The 12949-nt window shown below is 39.6% G+C and overlaps 1 protein-coding gene across 1 annotated transcript in view; it reads left to right on the top strand.

Annotated features, from left to right (window-relative positions):
- sdk1a (sidekick cell adhesion molecule 1a) overlaps positions 1-12949 on the top strand; it is a 252960-nt gene that overhangs the window by 126537 nt on the left and 113474 nt on the right.

The following is a 12949-nucleotide window of genomic DNA, read 5'->3' as shown; positions in this document are numbered from 1 at the left end:
TTCTCGGTTTTATCACCAGGCTTGTGATTTGTTAGCGCTTTCATGGATCTGAATTCATTTTGCTAAAATCTCAAAGATGCAGTTGAAATCTGCACTGTTTGTTGGCTCAGAAGGTGGTTCGAGTGGCGGCATAATTACTGTTGACAACCCGTCCATACAACCTGAAAGGAGACGAGCAGCAGAGGATGTGAATGATGATTAAATACGTATCTGACACATTAAAAAAACCGATGTAATCAACTTCATTTTGAATTTGCAGGCGTTCTTTTTTTTTTTGTAAACTACTTGATCCAAACACAGGAGGTCTATTACACTAAGTTGAGAAGCTTAAATTATTGATATCATATGGATGGAAGTTGTGAGATTCCAACAGCTGAAATTGACGTGACACTCAACACTGCCCAATCATTTCACCTTTATTTTAAGTCATCTCCAAGTCATTAAGAACAGGTTCTTATTTACAATGGCGGACTGACTCCATGATCGTAGAGTGATGTTAAGTGGTGTTACGAGTCCAAGTCAGAGTTTTTAACCCCACTCATTTTCTTTGGCTGAGAACAAATACCAGCCGGGAGAGCCAGGTTTTAGTTTGGAAACTTTCAGCAAAAATGTTAATTACTCACAGCTGATATATTACCTTGAATGAAGGTGAAGGTCTTGAATGAAAAAATGAGAGGCCCTTTTACCTGAATGTTTTGCACATTGATGTTAGTGAAGGCAGAAGAGAGGTAAGCAAGACAATAAAACAGTTGTTACTCTTTGATCTTTTATGTGGGTATTTTACTAATCTGTACTCACATCCCAAATATTAGCAAGCTGCTTATCAGTGCACTATTTTTTTGAAATTCACAGTCTTGTTTTGATGACATGTGTAGGTTATTATAGCCTAAATCCTGGACACAAGTTTTGATAGAGATACTGCTGGCTCTTTGTTGGTATTTAAAAAAGGAAATTAAAATCATAGTTTCCATTGCCTGCTGATATGTGTTTTTATGTCATGGCAGCATAGTTTTAATTCAAGAACTCCTGAATTAATGTATTATGTTTGGTTAATGAATGGCATGCAGCCATTTGTTCATTTAGGAAGAAATAGGCTACACTTACACGAACTAATATGTCAATTATTTGCTTCTCCCTCTGTATTCCTGCCTTAGTCACGGCCTTTATCGCTGAATCACTTTATATCCTTCTCCCTATGTGGCTTCTCCTTGGAGGCCAGAGATTAAACTGTACTGTCTAACAGTGCTTCAGCTGAAGTGTTCACTATGGTTAAATGAGAGGAGGAGGAGGGAGGGAGGGAGCACTTTGTCCCTTGTGGCTGTATAGAGTTTTAATTAGATTCTCTTTACAGGTTTGTATCCTTTGGCATCCTTTGTCACAAATGCACACACTGACACACACACACAATCACATAAATATACGCACAGTACCTTGTTACAGCTGTCAAAGTGGAGTTCTCCCTCGGGCGTTTTTTAGTAAGGCTTCACTGATCAGTCTCCGGCCATAAACGTCTGCGTGCGCATGTGTGTGTGTGTGTGTGTGTGTGTGTGTGTGTGTGTGTGTGTGTGTGTGTTTGTTTTTTGTTTATCAGTGTGTACTTTCTACAATAAACATTTCTTGGGTAAATATCCGTTGCTATAAAGCAGCAGGTTTGATTCAGTTATTTGTTACTGAGATTGGAGAGGAATAGAGGAAAGAGGGATTCAATAAAAACTGGAGGACAAGTGAAAGAGTCAAAACGATGTGAAGTGCAAGATGACAGAATGAAACAAACAATGAAACATGGAAACATATGTGTTCTTGCTTTATTTTCTACGTCAGTCCTGTATATCAAACATTTAGCAGCCCATTGGTCGGTTGGTTCGTTTTGGAAATGGAAAAGGGGCTGCAAAAATCAATTGTGAATTTGGATTGAAAAGATGCATGCATTGAGTGTACAAACTGAGCAGGATACTGGGTCTGTTAATGATAGCGATCAGTCAAGGTTTGCTAGCAGGAAATTTGAGGAAAATTTCCATTTTATTAATTAAATGAGATTAAATTGTGTGATTGTGAGATAAAGTGATGAGCAATTCACCAGGTTAACTGATGCAAGACAACATGTGAATTAACTCATGCAAATTGTGGGTTTTTTTGTGTTCACCTGCACCTCCTCCTCTTCTTTTTTGTTATGGTTTTTACATTTCCTGTCCTATCTCTGTCTCCTTCGATTTCCTGTCTCCCCTCGTTTCACATATCCATTCCATTAAGCAGCTTGTACAGGATGTGAAGACAGAAGTTCATAGCTGTCAATCAAATATTCTATTTCTAAAAATGTTGACTTTCTTTTCAGAAATTTACCAGAATAAATGAGATAGCTATTTCCTATTCTTCCCCTCTCTTACTTTGATTTGAGCCTTGCGCTCATCAGAGAAGAACAAGAGAAAGCGACAGAAAAGAAAAAAAAATGAATGAAGTAAGTTACGGATGTAGACTGAGAATATGACCAACAAACCTGTTATTGTCTGGTGGAAAAAAGCTCTTTGTATGTCTGTTGCACACAAGTGCAGGCATTAACACGTATGCAGTCACATTTATGAGACCTGCTTGTCACATTCATGCTGTGTTAAGATTGACACTCAAAATCCTTTGGCTAATCCACAAAGCCTGTAAGAGCCGAGAAAAGTGGTACACAACCCGCTGTATGACCTGCCTACTTGACGGATCCATTATCTGCGTGTCCCTGCCCACTATCCTGTAAGTGTGGCCTAGACTGCTTAAAATAAAAAGCACTAACTGTCATCCGTGGTTGAGCTGCAACAGCCACAATTAATAGAAGCTCACCAGCTTGGTGAGAGATCATATACACTGTAATCACTGAAAGATCAGCCCGCCTCTAACAGAATTTAGAAAATGTCTTTCAATTTTTTATTATTTCTTTCTTTCTTTTCAGCACCACCGACAACATATGGTGTTAGAAGAGATTTTCAGACAGTTATCACTGCATACTGAACATGACAGATTGGAAGAAGATGAATCTTAAATATTCACAGTAACACGTGCTGTACAACGTGTCCAAATATCAAGTGAACACGATTCACATCAACTTAGCCACTCCAGGGAGGGAGGGTCAAAATCAAGGTGCAGAACTGGTCATTGAGTTACCGTATACACTTGTGTAGTCAGTGTGTTTGCTTTAGAAAGAAAGCGAGTTCTAATTGCCTCAGGGCATTTCTGTTAGTGACAGGACATGAGGATCCCTTCTCCAATTAATTAAGCTTCATGCATACCTGCTATCATCTCTCTCTGCTTCTCTATAACATATACACACACACACACACACACACATTTACACACACCTCAGCCTGTCAATCAAAACAGCAGTCAGTCTCCCTGTTGCCAAGAAGAGTGTGGGCATGTCTGTGTGCTTCTCTTCAGTTCACAGTGGTGGAAGTCTTTGTAGATTTATACATCAGACCATTAGAGCAGCAAAATATCCCCAAAGAGAGCAGTCACTGGAGGACCATTCACACACACACGTCCACATAAAAGCACACAGACATGCAAATGTACACATGTTAAAGATACATGCCCAGAAACACTACGCATATCTGGACATCATGAAAGACATGCACTTTACAAAATGAAGAAACGAGACAAAACGGCTTAAGAACTCAGACAACCCAAGATAAAGAAGTTATGATCCCGCATGCACAGATCTCATATACTGTATATAACAACAAGGGAGAGGAGAGTGCATGCAGGGTAGGCGGGAGAAAAGAACAGAAGGCAGAATGAGAGATGAGAAGAAAGAGAGGGCAGGAGATTGTGGCAGACGACTTTATGCTGATATAATTACTGTAGCACTTTAAATGCTATCTCAGCTTTGGGCTTAATAGTTGATCAACTGCCTTTATCTTTTCCATAGAGATGACAGTAATGTCACGCTTGTTAATGATTGCTGAACTGCAAAAATAGATGAGAATATTATGTGCATACATAAAACGCCAGCTTACCGAGTTTGACTTTCTTTGACACAGAGTACTCCAGCGGTTTAGTAATTCACTTCCATGAAGTTTGGGGACTTGCATGGCAGTTCAAATTTTTTTCTTTAAATCGATGCAGGCTCACTCTCGGCTCACGAGACAAGACAATACCCGATATTGGGTTAACGAGACCAGATGAGTTTTTAACACTATTTTAAAGAAAACTTCAATGGCGTGTCTTGTCTTTTATTCAATCGAAAGTCACAAAATAAAAAAACGGGCACTGTGAAAGGTTTTGCCACAAACTCAAATAGCTTCTCTACTGTATAACTAACGTCTTCAGACCTAATAACTGCGACGTTTCCTCCGGGAATCCAAAATGCTGCCACACAATGATTTACAGTTTTTTCCAAATGCTAAAATGACATGCATAGCACAATTATCTAAACTGACACACAGAGAGCAAAACCTCTTCTCAAGTCTCCAAAAGTCTAAACACATTTTCTGCTTTACACACATTTTGCAATTCGAAATGGCACTTTTTAAATGCACTGAACACGGTTCTCTGTATAAGACACAACAATCTGACAGCAAGTCACATGTTTGCCATTTCAAAACACTGCCATTCAAAAGGACACTGCATGAGCTAATTGTCCATCATATGCGCCACCTGGCCAAACACCTCAATGCTTAATTGTTACCACTTCAATCAGGAAGTAAGCACTATAAAAAGACCATATGTGAGCACCTCTTTTTTTTTCTATATATTTTTTCTACAATTTTCTTTTTCAGTTTACTGTTTGTTAGCATATTTCTGTTCAGTCCTATGTAAATATGTCTGCTGTGCATATGTTGCACTGACTTGTTTGGTTAAAAATAAAAACATAAATGTTTCAACAGCATGTGTGTGTATCTGCAAATATTTAGATAGATAGATAGATAGATAGATAGATAGATAGATAGATAGATAGATAGATAGATAGATAGATAGATACTTTATTCATCCCAAAGGAAATTTTAGGATCCAGCAGCTTAGACAACCATAACACAACAAACACATATACACACATGTATCACACATACATAAGAATAAAAAATAAAAATGAAAATCACACACAGAAATGCAATGACCATGATAAGGTCTGTGCATGTGAACAATCTGACACATTTTCTACAATTTGGACTATTTTAGTACTATGGCAAAGCATACTAAAGATGAGAGTGCTGTTCATTATGCCCAATAGTGTGTAGTTGGTTAGTGTGTGCCATGTGGTGCAAAAGTTTGATTTTGATAATGCTATATGTAGTTTTGGTTGCAGTGCTTCATTTTGCAGGATATATGAGGTATTTTGTAGTTTGGGTGTGTGGTTTTGTGGATTGTGTTGAGTATTTTGATAAAACCACACTAGTTTGCAAAATTGTGTTTTAGCAATTGGAAAAAACTGTAAAAGTGGCAGGTAGGGATGGGTACTGTTCACAATTTTACCTAAAATTTGGTAAACGGTACCCTTTTCCGGTACTTTTCCCCTGTAATACCAACAAAATTATTTTTGTTTTGAATTGCTCTTAAATCTTTTATGTTAAGCACTTTGAATTGCCTTGTGTGTGTGTGTGTACTGTGGAAATAAAGTAGCCTTGCCTCGCCCTACAACATCCGGCCTGTCACCAGGGCATAGAGAACGCTGTTGTGCCCGTCTGTCTCGGAAGTGGAACGTTAACTGCACCATAATCTCGCCATTATATTATTTATATTGCAGCAAACACTGTCTCCGTGAAGTTTTGAAAACTGTAACCCCACTTGCGACCACTTTACCGGCATTGCCAAGACTCGCTGTGACTTTAAACAAGCTGCCGAGGCGATGTAGTTCCTCTCCGTCTGCACCGCACCTCTTTGTGTCGCGTCAGAGCTGAGCCGCACTCTCTGTGAAACATGCAGTGAAGCTCGTGCTTACACGCTCTCAAGTATCGAACTTTGACACTGCTTGATTTAACGTGAATCTGTCCTTGGTAGTACCGAAGTAATTCTGCACTTTTCACCACAACTTTTCACCTCGACGAGAAATATCGTCACGTTTTAATATCGCGAGATCTCATCACACCTCAACCCCAACATGTCCTGACTTATAGTCCCTAAATGCAATTGATTGCATCTTGTTAGACCCTTGCCGCCGCGTAAATGCTAACATCTTTCAAATTCCACAATACTACTTTGTAACACAGGCGTTTATACATTTAAATTAATCTCCAAAGCCAAGCTGAGATGACCTTGGTGACATCACTCAGACTTGACAAAGCCCCCTCTACAAAACTCCTTACAAATCTTTCCACAGGCTCAGAGTCACACTTCCCATGACTAGTGAACTGATCTTAATGAGTAAAATCTGCACAGTTCCCCTTTAAAATGCTCTACATATTGTACCTCCATAGTCACAGTGCAGTCAATGCAAACTTTCTACAAAGTTTCCAGAAATAAGTTCTCTTGAACACAAGAAGGTTGGAAGATAGATCTCTAGAAGAAGAGAGTTCCAGCTTGTCTTTGAAGCTTCATAGTTCTGCACATTAATGATTTGAGTTATAAATTTGATTCTGCTGAATAAAGAACAGAGACAATCAGTATGCAATTATTATCTCAAGCACTGTATACAGAGCAAATATAGAGCAGAGCAATCACAAAGAAGAGACGACGAGGCGAGGCAGTGCCGCAAGAGCAACACAGAAGAGAGCTCGGGGACGGATTGGGTCCAAATGCATAAATGCATTGTAAAATAACCTTATAACCTTTCATAACCTTAATCATTGCATGTGTCTGTGTTGGGGAGGGTGTGGGAGTCTGAGTTTGATTACCTCGGCTTGGTGATTGGAAGAGAGTCTGTCTGAGTTTGATTACGTCTCCTGTTGGAGACCGCCCTGGTGACTCCACACACACACACACACACACACACACACACACACACACACACCCTTTCCCCCCTGCCTCCATCAAGCAAGGCTTGTTGCCCCGTGACCCTGAGAAGTGACGGAGTCGCCTTTGTCAGGGGCCGAAATAGACTTGTGTAGCATCTTTTGACTCTGCTGACCTCCATATAACCCGGACTGACACACAGTGTCACATATACACAGAATTGGCTGGGAAAGTAGATATGAAAGAAGTAAGAAAAGAAAAAATATATTTAGCTTGGAACATTCAAACAGCTTATGGCACAAGACACTGAAGTTACTGCCTCTTTTATAAATACACATTTTGAAGTATTTGACAAACACTGAAACCTGTTTGTATAAGTGTGTGTGCTCGGTGATTATGTTTGCGTTGTTATTTTTATGCATGCCTGTGTGTCTCTGTGACATTTGTTTCTTTCCCTCCCTTCCAGATGCTTCCTTTCCACATCACTGACTCTTAAATTAGAGCCTGCCGTGGATCTTTCTGTTCATGTGTGTGACTGTGTGTGTGTGTGTGTCAAAACATCCGTGTGTGTGTGTGTGTGTGTGTGTGTGTGTGTGTGTGTGTGTGTGTGTGTGTGTGTGTGTGTGTGTGTGTGTGTGTCTTTGCTCCAGGTTCCATCCCAATTGTTCTGTGGCGCGTCTAATTGGAGGTATTTTAGTGTCCCTGAAGAGAGTGAGTGATTGTGTTTTTGTGGGGTGGAATGCATGTGGTTTGTGTGTATGCACATGTTTGCGTGTGTGTGTGTGTGTGTGTGTGTGTGTGTGTGTGTGTGTGTGTGTGTGTGTTAGTTTGTTGTAGTGTGGTAGAACCCGACACCTGCGAGCCCTCATTTAAAAGCTTAAACGTAAGATCAGAGAATCCCCTGTGTGCAGTCGTTGTTTTCAATGCTGCACCTTCCGCTCAAGGCGTTTTGCATTTTGCTGCATCATGCCTTGCTAGGCTTCAAGGAACACCATAGAAACCTCTTTAACCAACATGGCAACGTAATGATCTGTGCCACAATCTGCCTCAGTGTGCTTCACGTCGATAGGATACATGTATAGTCTTGCAGCTTCTAGTTTTGGTTAGGGTTTTTTTTCGTCATACCAGTGAGAGAAGACTACCAACAGATGTGCAGTAGTGAGTCTCTCAGACTTTTTGGCTGGTGACCCCTAAAAACAAAACAATTGCCAAATTAGATGCTGCAACTCACCACCCCCTGATTCAAGCGCAGGTGTATCCACTGAACAGTGACTCTAAATCTTAGCAGAATCTATGGTAATGTTTGGAAGCAGCTGCCAATATTTTATGTAACAGCGAGATCAAAATGGCTCAAAGATTATCAGTGACGGTCATAGAGTATGCTAGACTTTTCTTCTATCGGCTAACGCGGACCTTCCTGCATAGAATTTCTTTTTAATAGGTGCTAAACTATGATTGTCAACAGCAGCGGCTCTCAGATCAAATACTTGCATGTTCCTTTGATTTTGTGAAAGATTGGGTTAAAGGATAATATTAATTACAGTAATGCCATTTTCATTGTTTAGCGCTGAAAGTAGAAGAAAAGAACATCTCACTCAACTAAACACAAAAAAGGGAGAGAGGTAAGGTCAAAAAAGACACCGGGTGCATCTGTTAGTGAAGAGTTTTTTGGCACTCGTTGAAGCCGAATGATTTTTGCACACTGGAGAGAGCATAGCTGAAATCTGTCCGTGCATTTTATTTTACAGTGCTGAAGTTAAAAACTGAGAACTGAGTTAATCAGCAGAAAATGAATCTGCAAGTATTTTGATAATTATGCCAAAAATGCCAAAGATTCACTTGTTCTGTGGCCGGGTTGGTTCAGTGGGTAGAGCAGGCGCACATAAACATAGAGGTAATATATATATATTTATATATATATATATATATATATATATATATATATATATACATACATACATATAAACATATGCACATATATACATGAAATCAGTTACAACAACAAGACTATAACATCAGCAGCTTTAGGGCACATCAGTATTGGAATCATTAGCAGTGTTGTTCATAATACAGGTTTATGAGCCAGTGTGATGTATGTCCAGAAACTATCCCATGCTGGTGCTTTATCTTTTTTTACAGTGTATATCCTGTTTAGCATATGCTCATATGAAGCTGTTTTTATCATGGTGTTGGCCCATTCTTTTAATGCCGGGGTTTTAGGTGTTTTCCAGTGTTTAAGTATCGTCCTGGCAGACACTGTAATGCCAACCATGATCCAAAAAATAATCTTAAAACAAAAACAAAAAAATGATTCACTTGTTCTAATTTATCAAATGTGGAGGATTCGCTGCTTTTCTTTGTGTTACATCATTGGAAATGTAATGCCTTTGGGTTTTAGACTAATGCTTGAACAAAACAAAACATTGGTAAATAGGCAGCCTGGGTTATGACAAACCTTTTTCTGAGACAATTTATAGACTAGTTCTAAAAGTTCGAAAATAATTGTTTAATGGAATCCTTACCTGTGGTTTGTTTTTAGTTGAAAAGCATTACTTGCTCCGTTCAGTACTCCAGCTGTCATGTGCAGAAGAGTTTCAGTGGAAGCAATAAGCAGCGTTCAGCAAGTACTGACACTTATCTTGGTCCTGTTATTTGTGCATGCTGTTGGCTTAAGGTGGCCAGATGCAGCAGTTTTCGCAGTAAGCGATTTAAACAAGTTCTTTTGAAAATAAGAGTTTGAAGACAAAAGAAGACACCAGATGGGCAAGCATCCTTCATTTTGTGACCATCTCTGGTTGCACTTGAATATCACATGGCTTCAGTAGATGTGCAGAAAAAGCACTTTTACTGTTGGTTCATGAAGGAAATGAACATTTTTGTCAGTCGTAGCCGGAGTACAATGGATTAAAAGCTTGATATTGATCAGGGGTTTTCCTCTACCGTATGTACTATGTATTAACGCAAGCATGTGTTGTACTTCACATAACATCATACTGTCTTCATAGGCCTTTTGCATGTAAAATTAAGTTTTTATTAGGGCTGTCAATCGATTAAAAAATGTAATCTAATTAATTACATACTCTGTAATTAATTAATCGAAATGAATCGCATACATACTTTTAAGAGATACTTTTTAAGAAAGTAAAAAAAGAAAAGACAAAAAAAAGGGTACTAAACAACAGTTGGTGACATTAAAGAACGGCATGTTTATTGCTAAGGCCATATGTCAAAATTAAATGATTTAATAATAATGTATAACAATGACTTATTTCACTAGTAAATTGCTGTTGAACAACAAAAACAACCACCAGATGGGAAATGGACATTTACAATAACTTCAAATGCACCACGAGGCTGTAGTTTACCAGTTTCATTGAACGCACCGTCTGTGTTGTTTCTCCGACGGCAGCTGCAGATTGTTACATCCCGGTGTTGAATCCTCTACAGTAAAACACAGTCAAACTTTACACCGTTTAGCGCTGTCAGCATTGTAACCGTGTTTAATCCAGCTACTAGCTAGCGGTAGGCTAACGTTAGCTGCTGTTGAGTATAGTGTTAACTAGCGTCACGTGCAGCGGTGTTTGTGTTGCCTGTATCGTCTGTTTCAGAGCAGCAGAGAGAAGTGCAGACATATCAGTGGCACCAGATTTCAGTAGCCAGGGTTGGCAGGAAGACGATTTTTTACAAGTAAATGTTCCAATTAATGATCCAGGCAGCACATTCTCGTCTCCCTCCTTCATTTTACAGTCCAATGGTGGCTAGAACGGCTCCGGGTCAAACGTCAATATGGAATAGATTAAGCTGCGTTATTTTTTTTTAACGCGTTATTTTTACAGCCCTAGTTTTTATGCAACGGTTGTCTTGCTTTCTCAAAAACTGGAGAGTAAGTATAGTTAAGAGTGGACTGCAGAATATCCATGCGTATAAATTCTGAATGAGTGTTTTGGTGGAAATTCTAATACACGGGGTGAGCTCTGAAATAAGGCTTCACTCAACAAAGTCTTTTAAGTATTTATTCTTTGCGCAAAGAAGGTTCAGTTCATCAGGAGAGTCTGAGAGAAATGAACAAAGAGTTTTGGGAGAGCAGCATCCTTATCTAGTTTCTACAAGGCTGTGTGAGGGTGAAGGAAGGTGGGGAAGACTGGTCTTTACCAGTTCTGACTCTTAGGGAATAGCAACTTGTGGAATTCCAAGGTCAAGGAGCACTAACACATCATCTACTTTGAAATATTTGTGCTGAAGGCAGAAACTTAATAGACCTTTTTCACGGCAGACATGTTGACATGTCATAGTAGGAAAAGCACAGGTGTATTCAAAACCATAAATGACGGCTGCATTCCACTTAGGAGAGGCCCTGGTGTTGTGCATGCTGACTCACTGAAATAGTTTACTGGGACACTTGATGGAACTGAGCCATCGTTAAGGTTATCAATTTCAGTTGTGCTTTTCCTACCATGACAAGGCAAAAATGTCTGCTGTGTAAAAGGTCCATAGAACAACAAAAATGTAAATTACCATTACAGTGTCTTAAAGTGCCCATATTATGCTCATTTTCAGGTTCATAATTGTATTTTAAGGTTGTACCAGAATAGGTTTACATGGTTTAATTTTCAAAAAACATCATATTTTTGTTGTACTGCACAACTCTCTCTCACTGCTGCAGAGCCTCTTTTCACCTGGTCTCTGTTTTAGCTACAGAGTGAGACCTCTTTTCTTCTTCTTCTTCTGTACTATCTTTGATTGCACTCGCACATGCAGTAGCCCAGATGTAGATCATGTCAGCTAGCTAGCTCCATAGACAGTAAAAGAAAGGCTGTTTCTCCACCTTCGGTCAGTTACAAGGCAGGATTAGCTGGGAGACTTCTAAATGAGGGCGCACATGTAAGTAGTTCTTTTGTAGATTATGGTGAACTTGTGTCTGTTGTAGCAGTGCTTTGCTATTGAGAACGAGGTAGCATGTTAGCGTTAGCATGCTAACGCTACGAGCTAACGGTTGCGGTTAGCCAGCTCGTTTCGGCTTGTGACGTCACAAGCCGTGCCGGTTTTGAACAGCTCACCCGCAGACTGAAGACAGGACACATTCAGAAACCGTATCTCACTCAAAACAGCATGGATGGATTTTTTTCAAAGTTGGTATGCGTGTGGAAGCACCAGAGACACAAAAGAACACCCCAAATCCCAGAAAAAGTGTTTTTTTCATAATATGGGCACTTTAAGTAGTTGCATAATTATTTATACGCTGCGAAGAAACTACGGTCCAGCTCAAGTCGATCCTTTTAAAGTAGAGATTGCGTAGGACGCCTGTTATTCAAGCTGTCCGAAGGCTAGTTATGTAGAGAACCATCCTAGAGATCACCTAACAGAATTACTGATGCATGTAATTGCATATAAACCTTGAATTATTGGTATCAGTATGCTGGAGTCAGTCTAGCACAATTATATCTATAACCTGCCAGGTTAATTTGAAAGATCGAAACTTGTGTAAGGACTACAATGATCTCTTTTGTAATGAAAGTCTGGTCATTTAAAGTCTACAGATGTGGAACACACACACACACACACACGATCATACAAATAGGCACTAATACTCAGTGGTTTTGATAAAGAGGTTTTGCTAATGAATCAGTGCTTTGATTAACTCCTGCTACGGCTGATTGTGTCTGGAATTATTATATTCAATATTTCAGTTGCAAAGGGATCAGGCTTGTCTTTGTTGATCCCCATCTCTCCTCTCTGTCTGTTTCCTCTCTCTCTCTGTCCCTTCTCTCTTTCTCTCTCAGTGTAATGAGGCTCCTCCGTGGTTCTATAATTAAAACCCCAGTGTACAGACAGAGAGATAGATTGATGGAAGGATGGACAGGAAACTGACTCATAGACTGTCAGTATGACAAGCAAACTGTGCGTGGCTATGTGTGTATGCTCTACTTGTTCCACGTAGTAATGGATTTAATTGCAAGTGTGTTTTACAGCATGATGAAATAGATTAGGATGGATGCCCATGTATAAGGCTTTGACAGAGCATTTCACACTCGTACACCCACTTATACTGTCTCCAAATCCTTTTCCATTCATGACGGGAATA

Source organism: Sander vitreus, chromosome 2, assembly GCF_031162955.1.
Source record: "Sander vitreus isolate 19-12246 chromosome 2, sanVit1, whole genome shotgun sequence".
Classification (NCBI taxonomy): Eukaryota; Metazoa; Chordata; class Actinopteri; order Perciformes; family Percidae; genus Sander; species Sander vitreus.
The sequence above is the reverse complement of the archived record's forward strand: the minus strand, read 5'-3'. Positions and strand labels throughout refer to the sequence as shown.